This window comes from Mixophyes fleayi, chromosome 5 (assembly GCF_038048845.1).
Source record: "Mixophyes fleayi isolate aMixFle1 chromosome 5, aMixFle1.hap1, whole genome shotgun sequence".
Lineage (NCBI taxonomy): Eukaryota > Metazoa > Chordata > Amphibia > Anura > Limnodynastidae > Mixophyes > Mixophyes fleayi.
Genome location: NC_134406.1, coordinates 180,387,427 through 180,403,216, shown reverse-complemented (window position 1 = coordinate 180,403,216; position 15,790 = coordinate 180,387,427). Strand labels below are relative to the sequence as shown.

Sequence of the window (15,790 nt, the reverse complement as noted above, 5' to 3'; positions counted from 1 at the left end):
AAATTCTAGAAATATATTTGTAGTGTTTTGCTCAACGTACAGATAACAATGGGTTTATTTCATATTACAGCTACACACATGCCCTTACTTTTAATCGTAGGCAGATGTACCATTCCATTTCATTGAAAGTCATATGAATCAATTGGAAACCATGCATTGTGGTTAGCTGTTTCACATTCATTTTTCAAACACGAACAAGTCATGTTGAAAGCAGCTGCACGCTCTTTTCAACTATAGCAATTATTTTCATAAAGCAACAAAAATATATGTACCCTGCTTATAATAGAAAATACATTAAGAAGCACTTGTGACACTTATCAAAGAATAAGAGAAGCAGTTGTGTTATATTGCACTCTGCATACACAATGATGGTTCTAATACTTCAGTTCTTTTGCTTCAGTTTGTTTTCTTTGACTAAGCAACTAATAGCTCAATGATGTGATAAAATGCACATATTTGTTCAGTTATTCTATGTGGGTTGGCTACCATCACATCAGCTGTGCACTCAACAATCTTTTTATCAGGGAGGGAAATCAAGACTTGCAGCTGGAAATAATAGAACTATTACATAACCATCTTCACTAAAAGTGTAAGATGTAGAGTTCCTGACCACAAAATCACAATGAAATCAAAAAGAATTACACTTAACACTGATGGGTGTTTCTAAACTGGAAACTTTCTTTGAAATAAATATGTGGGAATAGGCCAGGACTATGCTTTATCTATATCTATCTATCTATCTATCTATCTATCTATCTATCTATCTATATATATATATATATATATCTAAAAAACAAAAATAGAAGCGCCACACACATAGGGGGGTGTTCAATTGTCAACGGGATTGCCAAAAATCCTGCGGTCCGCGCACGATTACCGATATTACGGCGGAAAAACATGTAATACGGTAATTTACTCGCTGGATTTCAGCTCGCAGCTCCCTGAGCCGCGAGCTGAAATCCAGCTACAAATTACCATATTACATGTATTAGTTTTTCCGCGATTGGGTTTTTGGCGGTCCCGCCGACAATTGCATATGCCCCATAGTGTATCACATATAAAACAATCTTCAAAAAGAACTAGTGTAATAGCCTTGTACCAAAAGTAAAAAAATATGCAGCTTATCTGTTGTAGACACTCCAAAAGTAGATAATTACGATAAAGATCCTCTTGTGTATATTCTTTATACCATCAGATACTTTAGAACTGGAAACTCAGAAAGAGAATATCATGGTGCAGTAAGTGTATAATAACTAGAATCAGACCACTACAAATAGGATAAAATATCCAAATGAACTCAGGATTCTCACAATAAAAAGAATTAATAGTAACAATATGCCCATACAATAAAACAGAAATAAAAAGGCTTATCTGTCCAAATTCCTGGATGGAAAAAACGGATTCCACAGTTCCACCTGGCCAGGGTAGTTCCAGAGAACCAACGGAGAGAACAGGGAGCCTACTCCATCTCGACGCGTTTCATCGTTAGACTTTATCAAGAGGTCAGCAATAGTAAGTGTATCCAGTCCCAGGTTAAGAATATATAGTCATAGTTTTGAATTGTCCTTTCCCACACCAAACAGACAGGGTGTGTCTGTTTCAAGGCAAAGAAAAAAAATAATAAAAAAATAAATAAATATATATATATATATATATATACATATATATATATATATACATACATATATATATATATATATATATATATATATATATATATATATACACACAAGTTAACCCGTGCATGATACTCATGCATTCTAGTCAAATCAAGCTACTTAAGGTGTTAAAAAGGTTCTTGTCATGCATTTGGGCCATAGCCCAGGCCTCAACCACCAACCACTCCCCACTGTCACCCCCGCAACCACCAACCACTCCCAACTGTCACTTCTCCTTCAAGAAATATATTTATTTTTTTAAAAAATCTTTATAAACACTTTTAACAATTAACAAATTAAATTAACAAATTAAAAACATCTTAGTATACCAAATTTCAGCCCTTTCTGAATTTTTTTTTCCACACACACTAAGAATTTAGTAGGTCAGTGTATAACTCCGCCCAGCAGGTGGCGCTGCAGCTTGGTTTTATTTTTTCCACACACACACACACACAGACAGACTGACTAACACACGCCACTAAGCATTTATATATTAGATATATATATATATATATATATATAGGTAAAGCTGACAAATCTTACATAGTTATTTAGCAACGAAAAAGTAACGCATTAGAGCAAGTAGTTACAACGAGACAATGCGACAGAGCAACAGAGCGACAAATATTGAAAACATAATTTTTGGGTTGTAAACAATTGTTTGACTGCTGGAAGGAAACCACAATACGACATAACAACAACGCAACAAAGCAACAAATCTCATTTTCTAAATGTCATTTTTGGTTTATTTATCAGATAATTTGCTAATATATAAATCTGCTACAAATTACAAATCAGATCCGAGCAACACTGGGTAACTCGGCTAATTATCATCAGCAGCAGCTATTTATATAGCGCCACTAATTCCGCAGCGCTGTACAGAGAACTCACGCACATCAGTCCCTGTCCCATTGGAGCTTACAGTCTTAATCATCTAACATCAGGGTCGGATCAAGGGAATGGAGGTCCCAAGGCTAAGGGTACTGTGAGCCCCCCCCCCCCGTGATTGACCTCATAAATGCTCTACAGAATGACTGGGCACAAATTCCCATAGAAACACTCCATCATATTATAGAAAGCCTTCCAAGAAAAGTGGAAGCTGTTATCAAAAGGGGGACCAGCCTCATATTAAAGTATATGTATTTGAATACAAAGTCATTACAGTCCCTGTTGGACTATAGGATAGGATATCTGGACACATTAAACAAGACAAGTGACGTTTTTGCTATTTTTTAATTCTTCTATAAATAGGATCAGTTTTAGTGTTCAGCAAGGTTTAGGGTCAGGACCGTAATGTTAGGACTGTGGTCAAAATTTGGACTTTTGGAAATTTAGTGTAGGGTTATTTTAACTTTCATTTTATTTTAGCTTTGATACTTTAAAACTGCCTCGCTTACAAAGATTAAATCACACTTTATTTGAAAGAAAATAATCCCCTCTTCCAGGTAAGACTTATTTGGCCATCATCATATCCCTGAGAGATGACTTTTTTAAACTCTTTTAAAGTCTTTTTCCATCCATCATCCATTGTAAACCACCAGATCAGGTGAACCAATGGCAAGGGCGCATTTTTCCAATAAATAAATATCCCTAGATCACACAGGTGTAGAATATAGATGGGAATAGGGGGTATATTTACTAAACTGCGGGTTCAAAAAAGTGGAGATGTTGCCTATAGCAACCAATCAGATACTAGTTATCATTTATTTAGTACATTCTACAAAATGACAGCTATAATCTGATTGGTTGCTATAGGCAACATCTCCACTTTTTCAAATCTGCAGTTTAGTAAATCTAGCCCTAGTTATATACATAGGCACATATGCATCTGATTTATGTTTTGTATAAGCAAAAGTGTATTGTTATATGTCAGTCTCATTTGACTTTGCTTTATTGGCAAGCATTAGTTAAATACAACAAGCATGTTAGACTCATATAGAAATATAGAGCTTCATAAAATTACAAAAAACTAGAGGTCAGATGTAAATTATTTGTTTAAGAGGTCACAAAAAAAGAATTATTTTCACATGTTCATCATCAAAATGCAAACCACACAAACCTGTATCTACAATACCTGCCTGTAACATCCCAGTTTAGACACAGTGAAATGGTAGGCAACTACCAAATCAAGAAAAGCAAGTTTATTTAAAAGGAGATGTTTACTCAGACCAGTGTTTCTGAGGACCTACCTTCTTTCCAACTACAAGAATGGCAGGGATCCTATGCCTGGGAGTAAAGAAACTCCAGCATATAATTTTACATTTTCCATGGTCAGCCTCTCCTGGACAAGGTTATGTCTTATGATTTCAGATGATTGGATGAATGCACCAATCCAGTTACCCAGTCACTGTACACAGTGCAGTGTGGTGCCAAAGGATTAAGTATATCACAAACCTTACTTTCTATTCACTGAAACCCTGAGGTTCTGCAAATTGGGAGAGGAGAATATTCTATGCAAGCTTGGGTTTGTTTGGCATTCATTGACTGACAAGTGATTTATTGTGTATGGTTATCCTTATGCACACTCGTCCCATAGAAAAATTAGCGAAAGGATCCAGCGATTTCACTCTAGCTTCTTGGACAGAGTGACAAAGTGCAGAATGAGGACCTATTCTGAGTATGTATGGGTCCAGCGCTTGTGCGGTAAAGCCGTGACTGGTGTCCATGAGAAGGCATGTTGGCCTTGGTGGACCCCCAAACCTCTGTGTCCCTTTGCAGCCACACCCCCTGCAGTGGCTGTAGTTCTGATTACATGACACTGCATTAATAACCTAAAAAGCTACCTTTATTTAGCTCTGCCTTAAAACATAATAACAGTCATATTTCTGGAATAATTCTAACAAATATTGGTCTACATAATGCTGAAATGAAAAAACCAATGTGACCTGAAGTTTGCTCAGGCCAAAAAAACTACTGCATTTTTAGTTTCCAAATAAAGTGGAAATCTATTCCCACTGTTAATTTTATGAGAAATAAGTATTGTTACTTAAAGATTTAGGGTGTGAAAAAGGGCACTATCCTCTGAGAACCAGGACAACTGAGAGCCCTAAAAATATAAATAACTTTTTATACAATTAAGGTTCTCTTATCTTTTTAACTACATGATGTGTTGCCTTCTCCCCATCTCTTGTAATATAAAAACCCTGCTGGAAAGTTGCAGCATGCACTGATGAAACAATTTAGCATACTCTTTTAGAAAAAAAAAAAGTCATTTTCATTAACTATAGATGCAGGAGAAAATAATGAATGACATTTTATTCTAATTATTCATCTACACTTATTAATGTTTCAGTCTTTTTAAATGTAAATTTTCAATAGAAAGCCTATTTTCTTTGTTGCAATATATGTAATAGTATTCATTATTTGTCAGAAACTTATAAATGTATCCTCCTGCAAAAGGAAACAAAGCAGACTTGGGGGTATATTTACTAAACTGCAGGTTTGAAAAAGTGAAGATGTTGCATATAGCAACCAATCAGATTCTAGTTGACATTTTGTAGAATGTACTAAATAAATGACAGCTAAAATCTGATTGGTTGCTGTAGGCAACATCTCCACTTATTCAATCCCGCAGTTTAGTAAATATACCACTTGGTTGTTTATCCTATTTAAATACATAGAAAAAATATTGAGTGACCTACTTTGTAACAAAATACCAGTTTAAAATAAAATTATATCACATAAGATTAAATATATGGAACACATATCGCATCTTTTGGAATCCATTCTTGGTCCATGGGCCAAATGAATCTAGGATGCTCTCTTTATCCTGTCTAAAATCCAGGCATAGGGAATATTTTTTTCTTTTTGGACAGTGACATGATTTTGAATCGATGTATGCTTTTAATCTATCATATACAAGTATACCATAGGCAAACTGCCAATTTTTAACATTATGTGTGTGTGCTACAAAATGGAATTGTTATTATTTATGAGTTATTTATTTTGAAATAAACAATAAAAATGTAAATAACACAGCAGATAATATAAATAAGCAGCGGTCGAAGTGGGCTGGTATACGATGGTATGCCATACCGCCACTTCTCGGTGGTATGCCATACCGCCCAGGGGCGGATCCAGAAGTTAAATGTACCGGGGGCGATTTAGGCGGGGGGGCGATTTAGCCCCGCCTTCTTTTTGACACCTAAGGCTGCTGACGGCTGCACACTATGTGCAGATCCGTTCAGCAGAGAGAGTTAGGGAGAGAGTCCTGCCCGGCTGCTCTGATTGTAGTGTGCAGCCGCCGGCAGCAAGCCCCTGCTAGGGGCTTACAATTTCCATACTGCCACTTCTAAATTTCCACTTCAGTCCTGTAAATAGGTCCAGTATATATTATACTGGTATATGTGATATTTACCACATGTAATTCTATTCTGCCTATTTTGTCTATTCATCAAGTGAAATTTTTTAAAATGAAGTTCAAGAGATTTATTCTGCATTGTTTAATGCAACACTACCGAATACTCCATAAATGTTTCTAACTTCTTTCTTCCTTTCTTACCAGAGCCTGGGGGGAAAGGTTGCATAGAACAGTAATGCAGAACCAGCAAATCAATTCCCTTTTGCACTTTAAAATTGTGACGGAGTGTGTATGTGTGTGTGTGTGGGGAAGGGGTGTTTGATTGGTTCTCCCACTCACGCCTACCTATTTTTTTTTGAGAAGCTTAGGATAAAATGGTAGCATGGATCAGCTCACTTGGCTCTGCCTAGGGCAAAAAGAAGGTTATTAAAATGTATTGCAATTGTAGATGGAAGTGAACTTTAATGCCTTGTCTACAGACGTTATTATTTTAAAGTATTTAATGTGCATTCTCAAACTTTATTAAATATATTTTGATGCTGATAGTCCACAGACCTGTATACAGAAGCTTTCTGACAAGCCGTAGCTTTGCGTCAATTTTAACTGTTCAGGGGCGCACACAGGATTGTCAGGGGGGGTGCACCGCGGCTGCTGAATAGGACAGTGCCGCTATGGTGGCCACTTAGTTAGCGCAGGGGGGGGGTTTCTGGAGACTCAGAAACCCCCCTGCGTGCGCCACTGCTGTTCCTGCAGCATTCAGAAGCGTCAACTCTATACAAAATAAAATGGAGCTATGTTGCTGAATGTAAGATGTAAGAACAAAGTAAAAGATATTGACCATGTTTTTACTAAAGTTACTTTTAAACACCTGTGTACAGAAGCCATAAATCTATCACAAAAATGAATTTATAGTGTATATAATAAGACAACTGGATGTTTAACATTGTAAGATGAAATTCAAGTCTACATAGGCTGAGAACAAACAAAGTTAGTAAATTACTTTAGCCCCCAACACAAAATGACAGATGATGGACTACAGAGCACCTTTAATGGAGACAGTGTATTAGATTTACTGTGTGTTCCATGCAATTAAGTTGTCTTAATGATCCCTAGTTACAGTGTAAGGGAATATAAGGAACACCTAATGATTATACAGGCGGCCAAATAAACATGTAGCTATCTCAGCTTTAAGGACCAATTTGTGTTCTTCAGTGTGATTTACTAACATTGCAACAAACAAGGCTGCCTGCTCCATGCATTTCATTTTGTGCACAAAACAATATTGTTTGTAAGTCACTTTTAAAGCCCAACTGCGATTATTTTGTAAGTATCCTTTTGGGGAAATATGTATTGATACATATGTCAGAATATCAATCAACTCAGCCCAACAATTTTATCAGCCAATGTTTCAAGTATTAGAATAGTTCTGTGTACTATGTATTATGTTGTCCATAAAGGTAATAACTATTATTGTTGTACTCCAGGTAATATTTGTTGTGGCCAGCGATAGATAATGAATTTATACAGCACAATATGTTATCAGCAAGATTGAGTTATAGCTAAACCTCACACCTAGTCATTAAGGGCGCTCAAATAAGCAACCTGGCTAGGAATAATTGTTGTTGTAAATTCCTCTAAAAATTGAATGAGCAAAAGGTCGCTTATTAACTCCTTTTTCACCTGTGGTCCGTACCAAATCTGCACCTCACCTCAGCAGTTTCGCCTGAAATAACTTTTCAATTTTACTCTACCCAAAATAATTTTGTATTCTCTCCAAGAACCTCATTCATTACTGGCAATACGTTGCATATAGGGCACACAATTACTGTTCGCATGCCCAGAAACAGACCATACACCATAGAACGCAGACGGCAGTTAGCAACCCAACCAATATATAAATATAAACACAACAAACACCAACTTACACTATATTGACAAAAGTATTTGGTCACACGTGTTAATTATTAAATTGAGATGTTTCAATCAGACCCATTGCCAGAGGTGTATAAAATCAACCACCTAGTCATGCAGTCTCCATTTGCAAACATTTGTGATGCAAAATGGGTCGTGCTGAAGAGCTCAGTGACTTAAAATGTGGTAATGTGATAAGATGCCACCTTTGCAATAAGACGGTTCATGAAATTTCATCCCTGCTGGATATTCCACGTTCCACTGTAAGTGATATTTTTAGAAAGTAGAAGCGTTTAGGAATAACAGCAACTCAGCCACGAAGTGAAAGACCACCTAAAATCACAGAGCGGGGTCAACGATTGCTAAGGCGCCATGTGCGTAAAAGTCGCCAACGCTCTGCTAATTCCATAGTTGAAGAGTTCTGAACTTCCACTGGCATTAATGTAAGCACAAAAACTGTGCGGTAGAAGCTTAAAGGAATAGATTTCCATGGCCGAGCAGCTACATGGAAACCTCACATCACCAAGACCAATGCCAAGCATCGGAAGGAGTGGTGTAAAGCACACCAAAACTGGACTATGGAGCAGTGGAAACGTGTTCTGTGGACTGACAAATAATGCTTCTCTGTTTGGCAGTCAAATGGGCGAGTCTGGGTTTGCGGATGGCAGGAGAACTTTACCTGCATTATGCCAACTGTGAAGTTTGCTGGAGGAGGGATAATGGTATGGGGCTGTTTATCAGGGTTTGGAATATTCCCCTTATCTCCAGTGAAGAGCAATCTTAATGCATCATTTTAGACAATACTATGCTTTTAACGTCTGGCAACAGTTTGGGGAAGGCCCTTCTCTATTCCAATATGACTGTGCCCCAGTGCACAAAGCAAAGACTACAAAGACATGAGTTTGGTGTGGAAGAACTTGACTGGCCCGCACAGAGCCCTGACCTCAACCCCATCAAACACCTTTGGGATGAACTGGAACGGAGATTGCGAGCCAGGCCTTCTCATCCAACATCAGTGCCTGACCTCATAAATGCTCTACAGAATGAATGGGCACAAATTCCCACAGAAACACTCCAACATCTTGTGGAAAGCCTTCCAAGAACAGTGGAAACTGTTATTACTGCAAAAGGAGGATCAGCTCCATATTACTGTATATGTATTTGAATACAATGTTATTACAGGCCCTGTTCAATGCCTGATAGCTCAATCCGGTCTTTCTCTATATGATTCAAAGTTTTTCTACTTCTACAGGCCCAGCTAGCACCAAACTCAATAACATTTCCAGAGGCAGAATACTGAACTGCATGCATTACATTTACAGCTTAATATGCAGATGTAATTGGCATCACTAACATAACAGTACATTCAAATAGCTTTGCTACCTTTTAGTCTGTGAGAAGAGTCATTTGAATGATTAATGTTTTCCATCCAATCCTGATTTCTCATATGTAGAATGTTATATCTAAATACTACAGACTTATAGCAGTGTTACAAGATGCAAGTATTTTACAGCACAGCTGTTTTACGATGTTATTATTTATGGGGTCACAGAACCTTATCCTACAACCATTTACTTCTATATCTCTTCCCACCTTGTATGCCTCCTTTGACAGTGGAGACTTTAACATATTAATTTAGACTAAGCTAGTCAAATCCTTTAATATCTCCACTAGTAATTGCACCCCATTCACAGAGGCCCATAGTCCCCTCTTTCTTATCAGATGACATAACCTTTATGATACGTGGTCTGCCACAAAAACCAGGAAGCTATAGATTTCACAATTTTTTCAGGTCTCCATATCAACCCATTGCCATTTAGTGCTTTACTCATCCAACACTCCTACAATTTCAATATTATTTCCCTATCTTGGTGTGACCATGCAACTACACTTGTCAAACTATCATTAATCCTTCCAGTACTTCACATTATACCTGGAACCTAGATGATTCCATGCTGCTAAATGCTTTCTACAGCTGGGTACACACTGCAGTGTTTTCAGCAGACTATTGGGCCAATCTTACAATAAACGACTGATTGGCCTGATATCACAGTAGTGTGTACCCTGGAACAATAAACGGTTATAGTTCCAAAGCACAGATCATCGTTTGATGTGATTGTTCAGCAGAACTCAAAAACTCATTCAGCTATGGAACAATGTCGTTCCAATTCTGCAGTGTGTGCAGAATTGGACCGACAATTTAGGGTAGAAGTGAACTTTCAGCCCAGCAAGACTCATAGCCTGCGCTACCTGTGTCCTCCGAGCAGTGAAAGTAAAGGAGAACGGAGACAGCGAGCAGGCACACAGAGCCCTTGGCTGCAGTAGCTCATTAAAAACTCATCATAGGTGAATTAGCACAAGCCGCTATTGACATTAATGCTGCTGATTAGAATTTTAGCATTTCAAATTGTAATGTTTAGATTGAAGTCGGGCTCTAGAAGCAAATGGCAGGAAAAAAAGGAATAGTAGGGAAAGCTCAATCTACTCATTACTCAGTTTAATCAGTCTTTTATTTCATAGACCTTCTAATGTCTTTCAAGGTACTGAGAACAAATTAGTCCCAGGAGAGCTGACAGGATGAGCAGCGACATTAGCAAGCCAGTCAGCGCTGCAGATAGTGAGAAATGCCGGCTTTTTATTATTCATCAGTTTCATGCCAATATGACCGTTTCATTCATTCTGCTGCAGCATAACTCATTGATGTATACTTCACTAGGTTAGCTAAATAAATGAAGAGTGGTCTTTAAGGGCAGAGTTGACACAGCTGGTTTAATTAAAACAGCATTCTCCATTTGCAACTACAGGCAATTTATGCAGACAAAGAATGAATGAATGAATGAATGAATGAATGAATGAATGAACGAGTGTGAATGAAGATGCTATGCTGCCATGTATATCCTATGTTTAGCCCCATTCCCACCTCACGGATGACTGTGTAACGTCTGGCACACTTGACAATTTATTTTAAAGCTTTCCTGCAAACTGCAATCATATGGTTTATATGAAGCTCCATATAGGCTAGTCAAGGGAATGGAGGCCCCTGGGCTAAGGGGACCTCCATTCCCCCGTGAGGGCCCCCCTCCCTGTGATCTGAGCCGCCCCCCCCCCAGTGAGCTGAGCCGCCCCCAAGGCACTTACCTCCTTCTCCTGGCATTGCAGTCCTTCCCCGGTGCACTGTACGCTCTTTACTGAGGAAATCTCGTGAGAGTGAGACTCACGAGATCTCCTCAATAAGGAGACTACAGGTTGCGGGGGAAGGACCGCAGTGAAAGTGCTCAGCAGCATTGATCGCGCAGGGGGCACCCCCGCCCCCGACCGATCAATACTGCTGCTGAGCACTCTCAAGGGCCCCCTGGATGCCCGAGGCCCCTGGGCTGTAGACCAGTTAGCCCTAGGGTTAATCCGGCCCTGTGTGTGCTACATAAAAAACAGTCAGTATTTAAGTTATGTGCAAAACAGAAAACTAGTTTGTACCCCTTGTATTGTAACATGGTTTTGTCCAGAAGACTGAAATAAGACACCTCTTCATTTAAGATCCTTAATGAATCAGGCCCCTAATGTCTTTCCACAGCCTAAATGATATTTGGGAAGCGCTTTCCCAAAACACAAGCAATCTCCCTGGGATTTTAAAATATATAGGACAGAACCTGGGGCATATATAGCTCCCAACAATAATTTCCCCAGTGCTTTTGTCACAAATTCCCCTCTCTTGTTTCAGCTTGTGGGTGGAACACCTGTAGTCCCTAAACAAAACACACAAGATAAAACATCTGCATTGAGCAGTTGGATTCCTGGCCTATGTTCTATTGAAGATGTAGGGCCTGATTCATTAAGAAAAATAAAGTAAAAAAATTAGTAACTTTGCACCTTGGCAAAACCATGTTGCATTGGAGGGGGAGACACATTTAAAATGTGGGGACAGATTTATAGTTGGGGAAGGGCATGTCCTAGACCAATTTTAAATTTTAGTGTAAAAATAAAGCTATCAAGTGTTTGTGTGCTACATGTAAAAACAGCCAAGATGTAACTTCTGTGCAAAATAATAAACTAATATGCACCCCTTGCATTGTAACCTGGTTTTGTCCAGGAGAAAACATACTGAATATTTTTGCCTTATTTTCGTTAAAGAATCAGGCCCGTAAAGGTTTGCAATGCCAAGAACCGTCTTGTTATTCTCCCATTGGTGTCCTTATTTTCAGCCATCCACTTCAACAAAGCATTATCCGCAAATTAATCTAAATATTCGCCTTAAAAGTTAATACCTTAATGTTTCCAATGCCCATTTAATTGCCAATGCTTTTTTTTCAACAGTGGTATAATTTCTCTCATGCACATTCAGCTTCCTACTTAAATAAATAAATAAGAGCATCTTTATTTTACTGCCTCAGGATTCCACATAACCATAACTGACTGTTAAACCTTTGTAAGGTCAGTCAGCAGGATAGCTACAGTGGCAAAATTGGGTATAAACCTTCTATAATACTCTGTGATTTCCAGGAAAGCTCTTATCTGCTTCCTGTTTAGGGGTGGTGGCGTAAATTTTATGAAGTTCGGGCTTTATTAAACCTCTGCCTATATATTTCACCTCTTCCATTCCTGATCAGCACTTTTTTGAGTTGGCTGTCAATCCTGCTTCACGGATGGATTCCAACACTGTTTGTATCCTGGGAAAGTAAGAATGCCAATCAGGACTAAAGAGGACTATATTGTTGAGATAAGCAGCAGCCTATTGTCTATGGGGCCTTAGATTTTTGTTCATCATCCTCTGAAAGATGGCAGGTGCCCCATGTAACCCAAATCTTATATTGGAACAGAACCTCAGTTGTAGAAAAAGTTGTCTTTTTTTTTTATTTGGCTGTCAACAGCACTTGCCAGTACCCTGGTTGGTTAAGTATAGTGTGGTTGCATACTGTGCTGTCCCCAGCCTTTCAATAACTTAATCCGCATGAGTCATTGGGTAGGCATCAATACAACAAATCAAAAGAACCCCATGGAAGATTATGGAACTTCTCTAATGGCCAGCAATAATGAGGGTAATAAATAATGCCAATCTTTCCCATCTTTTTCCACTACTTTCCATGGAATATTCTTTAAAGTTTTGTTGAATATCTCCACTAAACCATCAGTCTGAGGGTGATACACAGAGATCCTTAGCTGAGAAACCTTAAGCAGGCAGCACAACTCTTTCATAATTCCAGACGTAAATGGGATAACTTTATCAGTGAGGATTTTCTTAGGTATTTCCACTTGGCTAAAGACATGTACTAGCTCCCTAGCAAATAACTTTGTTGATGTATTGTGTAAAGCTATAGCTTCCAGGTATTTCGTTGTTTAATCCATTATCACCAAAATATACTGATGACCCTAGGTAGACTTTATTAGACATCCTTCCAAATCCATAGCTATTCTCTCAAACAGGACCTCAATAATGGGTAATGGGACAAGTGGACTTTTATAATGTAGCCTGGGAGCATGGTACTGACACTCAGGGCAAGAAGCACATAAGTCAGATATGGACCCATGGCTAAAAGAATTTTGCGAAATACTCACTGAAGTTTTTTATACCTCTAGATGCCCTTCAGTTATATGACCATGAGCGAGGTCTAACTCTATTCTTCTATATGCCTTAGGAACTATTAGCTGTTTCACAATATCTTCTCCTATTTTGGACATTTGATACAACAACCCTTGACTCAATGCCATGTGAGTGATAGCCTACTCTCAGGCTCTACTGGGTATCCATCAACCACTTTTACATTCTCTCTAGACTTTTCCAGAGTAAGGTCTTTTAACTGTTCTGAGGCAGAAACATACTTTCTTACATCAAGATCAGGCATGCAGTCAGCAGGTTCAACACAATGTCCTATTTTAGTAGGTACACTATTCTGCACTCTACTGCTACCCTCGTCATTTTCTGACTCCCCAATCATGCTTGGAAAAGGCAACACTTCAGACTCTGGGAACACTCCCACTGCCACTGTATCAAAAACCTTATGAAACGGGCCTGGGTTACTTACTTTTGCAATCAACTGAGTTTCCCACAGCTTCTAGAAGTGGGAAAAATATCTGCCCAATATTGCATCAAACATCAAATAAGGAACTAATCCCACATTGGCTAACAAAGAAGAACCACACTGTGTTTCTATGTTCCCTTTAGCAGTAACATAATACTGAGTATCTCCATAGTTTTCCCTTGACACTGTAAGGGGTGCACCAACTCAGCTTTTAGAAATCCAACCAGAAAACCAGAATCTAGCAGAGTCTTTATCTATTTGCCATCCACAGTAATTACATTTGTTTGTCCAGCTGAGCCTGTCGGTCTGCAGTGCAGGTTAGCTCTGTGATGTACGTAAGCAGAATCACATTGCACAGGGTCAGAGATAGGTGGACAATTAGTAGCAACATGGTCCAAGCCACCAAATCTAAGACATCAGATCACATTTTTATCAACTCATATCCAAGTCAAGAACCTTCTTGGCACTAATGACCTCCAGGTTCGAAGCCTACATTCTATGGCTGTTTACATTCATTCCACTGCCCTGTACCCTATTCCCCTGGAAGAGACTTCCAGGACTCACTGGAGATCACTGTTGCAGTGCTAGGGACCTGTGGGGTACATTGAATAGTTCCTCGGCTGCAACATACCCCTTCAACTTTTCCACACATTTAGGGTCCCACTTGTGCCCCACATTAGGGTCCCACTCTATAAGCAGAAACTGTAGATATTGGTCTATAACCACTCTTTCCATGATCTGTGGCCCTTTCAGAGTCTCTGGTTGTAGCCACTTTTTGGTGAGGTGATTGAGGTCATGCATTTGAGAACAAGGAGGCTTACCACATGGTATGGCAAGCGATGAACAGACATCATGACACCTAAAAGGGGTGAATCTGTTTTTAGTTTGTCATAGTCCTTAGCATCAGTAGGGCTCAAGTCAAAATATGCCTTTTGCAATTCCCCCGACAGAAAGGGTGCCAAAAGGCCTGCCCACTGCATTTTAGGTTAACCTTCCATCTCAGTTGTTTTTTCAAAAGTTGTCAAATAGATTTCAACATCATCACTTTCAGTTATTTTTTGCAAAAAATGACTAGCCTATATGGAGCTGATGCTAGTTGTGACCTCTGGGGAAGCATTTCCAGACAAGGCTGCAAAATACTATACCACCTCTTTTAGGGCTTTGCAGCCTTTGTGCTGTTGCCTCCAGATTTCCTCAACATCCAATTGCTGTTGCCTCCAACACTCCTCAGTGGTTAACTAATGCACCCTGGTAGCTTCCTGCTGAGCTGTGGTGTCACATATCAAGTGGAGAGTGTGGATTCACTTTTGCCAACCTGGATTAGCGCTGGCAGTAACAGAGGCGTGGAGTCTAATGAACCCCTGCTTTTCGCCAAGGAAACCCGCACAGAGGTTTGGGCTTCACTGCAGGTATGCTCAGAGGTTGCGGCCCTCTGTGCTGCCTTCATGTGTGATGAGCTTAATAAAATTATTTTATCGTTTACCAATAATCATTGTCTATGCGATTTGTGCGGTTCCAAAGTACAAAGCGATTTATTAGCAAAAGCAAAAGTATAACAGTTCAATAAATAAGTACAGCCAATACATACGCTGCGCGGTGCTGCGCACTGCTGGTTCCATCTATACAGTCATTCAGTCATTTGTTCATAAACAACTGTGGATTGTAACTATTATAAAAATGAACTATATATAAGTGAATGTATAAGTGTAAATGTATGCGTGTGTTATTTACTGTGCAATTGCACCATGACATGTGGCGTACTGATCGCAATTGCATGGTAAAACAATATTAATCAATATACTTTCTTTCATCCAATTATTTGACTTTGACAAGCTGGTATCAAACTGTAACTGATCAACGTAACCTTGGTAGCCTATAGCAACACCTTAATTACGTCCTCCATGTCA

At 39.0% G+C, this 15,790-nt stretch overlaps 1 long non-coding RNA gene across 1 annotated transcript in view; it reads right to left on the bottom strand.

The window, feature by feature from the left end:
* The window catches only part of LOC142157780 (uncharacterized), a 33,670-nt gene that overhangs the window by 8,412 nt on the left and 9,468 nt on the right, over nt 1–15,790 (bottom strand). The gene's annotated exons all lie outside the window — the stretch shown is intronic.